Below are 7,500 nucleotides of genomic sequence, written 5' to 3' on the forward strand. Positions count from 1 at the left end.
ACGCGGCACTGCATCAAAAGCCTTGCCAAAGCCAAGGCACACAACATCGCAATCCCCACCACCATCAACCGCCTCAACAACGCTAGAACAAAAGACAACAAACCTGTCAAACATGAACGGCCACCCACAAAAACCACGTTGCGACTCAATTATCAACCCATGCTCCTCAAGATGAAGACGAACCCCATCTGCTATCATGGACTCGAGCAACCCTCCCACAATAGACGCCAGGCCAACTGGTCGACAGCCAGACGCAAGTGATCTATCTCCCTTCCAAAAACTGGTATCACACTAGCAACCCTCCAAAACTCTGGCACTCCGCCCGACTCCATTGATCCACCAAATATGGTTGACAGTGGGCCACAAAGCCCCTCCCTGCACTCCCCAAGCACCCCGGCAAACACCCCATCCGGCCCCGGGGACCCGTTTGGCCCGAGCTCCACCACTTGCCTAAGAACATCCTCCCTGGCAACCGCCAAACTCGTCAACCCGTCCCCGCCCCCACCCACACAGACTTGTTCGGCTGAAGGCACATTGCCAAGCTCCTCTTTAGCAAATACAGACACAAAACATTCACCAAAAATACCACTCATCTCCCCACCACCATCTGCCACTTGACCCGTCTCAGCTCTTAATGGACCCATCCCTTCCCCAGTCCCAGCACGATACAACCGAAAAAACCCCCCAGGACCCGTCTCCGCCCGCCCCGCTACGCGAACTTCACAGTTTCCCCCCGCCTTCCCCATCTCCCCCTCAACATCTCTAACCAGTTGCACGAATTTCTGTTCCAAAGCGACCTCCCCACCCCTAATCCCCCTGCACCAAGCTCTCTTCCCACCCACAAGGTTCCTCAAACTCCCCGTCATCCACTTTGGGTCACTAGCACTCGATCCATTCAACCTGCATGGCACACCACGTTCCTGTGCTTTGTTTAGAATATTCCCAAACAAGTTATATACCGAATCCACATCGAAATCCCCATTTAAGTCACCTATCGCTGGGTTCATGTCTCGCTCCAAGACCGGCCCACACCCCATACCCAAGACTTTCCAATCAATTTGACCCAAAAAATTTCTTAGGCTATTAAAATCAGCTTTTCGAAAATCTGGCACTTTAACAGAATTTTCTCCTACTGGTCTATTCCATTCTATGCTAAATCTGATTTCTTTGTGATCACTGCTCCCTAGCTCACTCCCTATTTCATAAGAACATAAGAACAAAGGTAACTGCAGAAGGCCTATTGGCCCATACGAGGCAGCTCCTATTCTATAACCACCCAATCCCACTCATATACTTGTCCAACCCGTGCTTGAAACAATCGAGGGACCCCACCTCCACAATGTTACGCGGCATTTCGATGTCATTAATTTGCGTTTCCCTGTTAGTTAACACTAAATCTAAAATATTATTTTCCCGTGTTGGTTCCTTAATGTGTTGCGTAAGAAAGCAATCGTCAATTAATTCTAGAAAATCTTCTGCTTCACTATTCCCTGTTTTGTTCAACCAGTTTATTCCGCTAAAGTTAAAGTCACCCATGACATAAATACTGTTAGATCTAGATGCTCTAGATATTTCATCCCATAGGTGCTTTGCTTCCATTCTGTTTAAATTTGGTGGCCTATATATTACTCCTATTATAATATTATTTGCTTTTTTCGTTTAATTCTATCCAAATAGTTTCTGTGTGTGGCTCTGTTTTGATTCCCTCTTTGAGACTACATTTCAAATTGTCCCTAACATATATGGCTACTCCACCTCCTCGTCTAATATATCTATCTGAGTGAAATAGTTTAAATCCATATATTTGATATTCAGCTAATAGTTCTCTATTTTCTACATTCATCCACGTTTCGGTAAGTGCAATAATATCTATTTTTTCTGTGCAGACAAGAGCATTTAATTCGTTAATTTTATTTCTTAGACTTCTACTGTTAGTGTAATATACCCTAAGTGAATTGTTATTTTGCGGACCTTCTCTTTCCCTGATCATTTTGCCAATTCCTTTCTCATACTTTTATTACCTCCTTCCTCCAAATCAATTTCCATACCACTATCTACTAACAGTTTAAACCTAAACAAACACCTCTAACCACTGGTTCCAACGAATTCGCAACAGACCAAAACTGAACTGCATAATCTAAATGCACCTAATTATGATAGAGTTACAAGATACGAGCTAGATGGTGTTGAGATTGCGAAGTCGGATTGCGAAAGGGATCTGGGAGTTATGATTAGTAAGAATTTAAAACAAAAGGATCAATGCATAAATGTTCGTAATAAGGCAAATCGGACACTTGGATTTATTTATCGCAGCGTTAGTAACAAGACACCTGGTGTGGTTCTCAAGCTACATCTTGCTCTAGTTAGGCCCCATTTAGATTATGCAGTTCAGTTTTGGTCGCCATATTATAGAATGGATATAAATTCACTTGAACGTGTCCAGCGTAGGATGACTAAGTTAATTCCCCAAATTAGAAATCTTTCATATGAAGAAAGATTAACAAAGCTTAAGTTGCATTCACTGGAAAGGCGAAGAGTTAGGAGTGACATGATAGAGGTTTACAAGTGGGTGAATGGACATTACAAGGGGGATATTAATAGGGAATTAAAAGTATCAACACAAGACAGAACACGAAACAATGGGTATAAATTGGATAAGTTTAGATTTAGGAAATACTTGGGTAAATACTGGTTCAGTAACAGGGTTGTTGATTTGTGGAACCAATTGCCGCGTAACATTGTGGAGGTGGGGTCCCTCGATTGTTTCAAGCGCGGGTTGGACAAGTATATGAGTGGGATTGGGTGGTTATAAATAGGAGCTGCCTCGTATGGGCCAATAGGCCTTCTGCAGTTGCATTTGTTCTTATGGCAGAGCGCTGAGGTACTCCACTAACAACATTATCCCACTCTGACGTAACCCCATTTATACTAACTCTCTGTTTCCTTTGGAATAGCCATGCCCTAATCCAAGTTAATATAGCACCCCCAACACCATGAGCTTCTATTTTTTTAATTAGTCTTTCATGTGGCACTTTATCAAAAGCTTTGCTAAAGTCAAGGTACACAACATCACAATCCTTACACACTGTCAACTGCCTCAACTATGCTGGAATAAAAAGTTAGCAAATTTGTTAAACATGAACGGCCATTTGTAAAACCATGTTGCGACTCATTTATTAATTTATGTTTTTCAAGATGGAGACGAATTGTATTTGCAATTATTGATTCAAGTAACTTTCCCACAATAGACGTTAGGCTAATTGGCCGATAGTTTGACGCAAGTGATCTATCTTCTTTCTTAAAAATTGGTACCACATTAGCTACCTTCCATGACTCTGGCACTCTGCCTGACTCTATTGATTTATTAAATATAGTAGACAGTGGCTCGGAAAGCTCCTCTTTGCATTCTTTACGCACCCTGGCAAATACTTCATCCGGCCCTGGGGATTTGTTTGGTTTTAGTTTTTCTAATTGTTTAATTACATCCACCCTGGTAACTGCTAAACTAGTCAACCTGTCCTCATCCCCACCCACATGGACTTGTTCGGCTGAAGGAATATTGTTACGTTCTTCTTTAGTAAATACAGATATAAATATTGGTAAAAATACTACTCATCTCCTTGTCATTATCCGTTATTTGACCTGTCTCAGATTTTAATGGACCTATCCTTTCCCTAGTCTTAGTTCGATATAACTGAAAAAAACCCTTTAGGATTTGACTTTGCTTGCTTTGCTATGCGAACTTCATAGTTTCTTTTTGCTTTCCTAATCTCTTTTTTAACATTTCTTACCAGTTGTATGAATTCCTGTTCTAAACTGACTTCCCATTCTTAATCCTTTTGTACCAAGCTCTCTTTTTACCTATAAGGTTCTTTAAATTATTTGTTATCCACTTTGGGTCATTAGTTTTCGATCTATTCAATTTGTATGGTATACTACGTTCCTGTGCTTTGTTTAGAATATTTTTAAATAAGTTATATATTAAATCCACATCGAAATCCCCTTTTACGTCACCTGTCGCTGGGTTCATGTCTCGCTCCAAGACCGGCCCACACCCCATACCCAAAACTTTCCAATCTATTTGACCCCAAAAATTTCTTAGGCTAATAAAATCAGATTTTCGTAAATCTGGCACTTTAACAGAATTTTCTCCTACAGGTCTATTCCATTCTATGCTAAATCTGATTTCTTTGTGATCACTGCTCCCTAGCTCACTCCCTATTTCGATGTCATTAATTTGTGTTTCCTTGTTAGTTAACACTAAATCTAAAATATTATTTTCCCGCGTTGGTTCCTTAATGTGTTGCATAAGAAAGCAATCGTCAATTAATTCTAGAAAATCTTCTGCTTCACTATTCCCTGTTTTGTTCAACCAGTTTATTCCACTAAAGTTAAAGTCACCCATGACATAAATACTGTTAGATCTTGATGCTCTAGATATTTCATCCCATAGATGCTTTGCTTTCATTCTGTCTAAATTTGGTATATTTATTTATATAGATTCTCAACCCGTCCTCGACTCAAGTCTATTACATTCAGCGGTCGACCCCACAGACGCATTCATAAATTTTAACATGCTGTTCATTCAAAACGGGAATTTTCTCAAGTATAAATTAATATTATAATATATTGGCATATTGTGTATATATAGGCATAGGATAGGTTAGGTCAGGTGTTTAGGTTCTGTTGGCGATTATTTGTATTTGTAGTACGTGGGTGAAGCATTTATAGCGTTGTGATTCGAACAAAATTCGTCAGTGAAGCACTTGTTCCGGATATGTTCGAACGTCAGCAGTTGTGAGTCGTGTGTAAGCCACTTTTCATTCATAAACAGGGGGTTTGGCGGGTGCATGTAATCACTTTTGGATCTTTGTTTGGAGGACGGGCTGAGCATTTATAGCATTGTGGTTCGAACAAAATTCGTCAGTGAAGCACTTGTTCCGGAAGTGTTCAAAAGAAAGGAGTGTGTGTCGTGTGTAAACCGTTTTTCATTCATAAACAGGAGGTTTGGCGGGTGCATGGAATCACTTTTGGGTCTTTGGAGGAAGGGCTGCGATTTACACTCGACTCAACTGTTGACATTCGATCATTTCACGAACAGCGCTTCGCTGACGACCTCTGTTCGAACCACAATGCTCTAAATGCCTCACTCACGTACTTAAAATACAAGTAATAACCAACAGAATCTAAACACCTATGCTTCGCTTAACTACACATAGAACCTTTATAGAAAAATAATATCAATGAACAAATGAGAACAAAGCTATTTATTAACATGAGACTTTGGCGGGTGGAATAACGAACAGCTGGGCTTTGTCCACTGGCTCAAACGGTCGTTTCACTAGCCAACACAATCGTCAACTCGAACACAGGACCTCAGTAACCAGCAACGTAGCTCACAGGCGGCGTGGGCCTTCCTTCACCTACTGCTGCACCTACCACTTGACCTGACAGGTTAAATTTCGTTAGATCAGTTGCGCAACGGCTCCACCTGGCGCTACACTCCTTAAAATCTATTAGACGCGAGTCAAATATTCAGTTTACTACAAGGTTCAGCAATACGTGTTCGGTTATCAATGTGCACGCTTCTAGACACGGATAAAATCATGGATGAGATAGAAGCCTATTTGAAGGACCCGAAGTATTCAACGCAGGAGTACCAAATAATGCAGCAGATTAATGCAGTCATTTCTCAAGATGATCAGTGGACGACTCCAAATATTGTTTCATTATTAACCAAAAAATTTGATTATGTGTTACAACTCGCTACGACTTTGAAGAAAAGTCGGTCCGTACCCGAAGACGAGAAATTGTTTAATTGTTTAAAAAGTTTGATCGCTGGTATCATTAAAGAAAATGTGGAACTCCAAAATATAAACCAATCCTTCAACCCTTCAGCTCATGAGATGGTTGGCCAGTCACATAATCAACTCTGCTCCCCTGTGCCAGTAGCTATCACACCTAGAAGCCAGGTAAACACTGAAAAGTTGATATATAAAAATATTGTCAAGACTTGGTTGTCCCGGCTTGACAAAGAAACACTGTGCAATATTTTAGGAAAAGTTTTATGCGACGTTGTCGTACTTCCTATATTAGATGAATTAGACACAGCTGTTTCTCTATATGCAAGCACAGGCTCGGACTCCGACGCTGTATCTCATTGATGAACTTTGCAGGAACATTGACGATCACGCATTCGAAAGAATGTGTCTGATAAGCGCAGACCTTCAGACCTCAAATTATTGTGAAGCACTGCAGGATGTTTCATTCTCGTCTGACACTCGGGAAGAAATGTTTCGACTTGATGTTCTTCCAGCCACCCAGCCTTTAGTGTCTCTAGCAACATGCAACAAAGAATCAAATTTTGTGCTCCACGACCAACAGAAAAACAATCATTCATCTTGCCAGGAAACAAACGTTCATCCCCACGAGCCGGCATCACAGTACAGCAGAGAATCAAACCGGGAACCAGACGTATTGTTCCTCCGGCCATTACCAACCAAAGCCAGGCGCCATTATAAACAAACCAAACCTAAAACGTACGAGACGCCCGGCGTCGTAAACGGCCGGTAAGCGAGTCCCCCATGGGAGAAATATGAACCACAGACCATGAGACTCCGACCAACGGAATCCGAAGTCCAAGGTTCCACACTAAACATACCCAGGAACCAGGTGTTCATAAACACCAACTATTAAAAGTGTCCATCCTTGCTGTTCAGTCTCTTCGTTGAACCAGTTAACAGACGGACAATGCCACACACTGTTGTCAACTACCCAATATTCGCACAATCCGGCGTCAAATAGATTATCTGTCGGCCAAACTCCGTTTCCTCGTCATACAAGGTATCTGATGTCCAACAGCCTAATTGTTCTCCCTCGTCGTTCAACCAGGGACCGGATGCTCGGCAAAACGAACACCCACAAACAAAACTAGGCATTTTTACACACAACCATGAAATACATGTCCATCTCCATTGACGACTGCTAGCAAATAATCCCTCCATACTTTTCACCGACAAACATTCATCCGATTTACACAGAAAACGGCTAAAATCTCGCACCCATCAGGTCAACAGTTTACCTCTAACTAGGTACCTGATATCTAGGAACTATCATGTTACTTGTAGAAAAGTATTCATCCTTCCTATAACCCGGTACAAGAGTACCATCACGGCAAGATAACTTCATTAATCCGTAATCGGTTGCTCTTACCACCTATAGCCAAGCCAGTCCACCAGACTACCAACATCACATTCCGGGTGCAGTCAACCAACATTCGGTTACTTAAATTGGCAACCGGACGACAATATTCTTCTTCCGACAATACCGCTTGCAAGCATTCGCCTTGCAGCAATGACCCAGGAGTCCCCAGGTTGTTTCCCATCATAAGAACATAAACTAATCGGCCCCCTTTATCCACTACAACTATGAACTAGTCATCGAACTAGGTATGAAATATATTTGACATTTAGAGCCTCAAAGGTTCTATCGAAACCATTG

The sequence above is a fragment of the Procambarus clarkii genome, chromosome 28, assembly GCF_040958095.1.
Source record: "Procambarus clarkii isolate CNS0578487 chromosome 28, FALCON_Pclarkii_2.0, whole genome shotgun sequence".
NCBI lineage: Eukaryota > Metazoa > Arthropoda > Malacostraca > Decapoda > Cambaridae > Procambarus > Procambarus clarkii.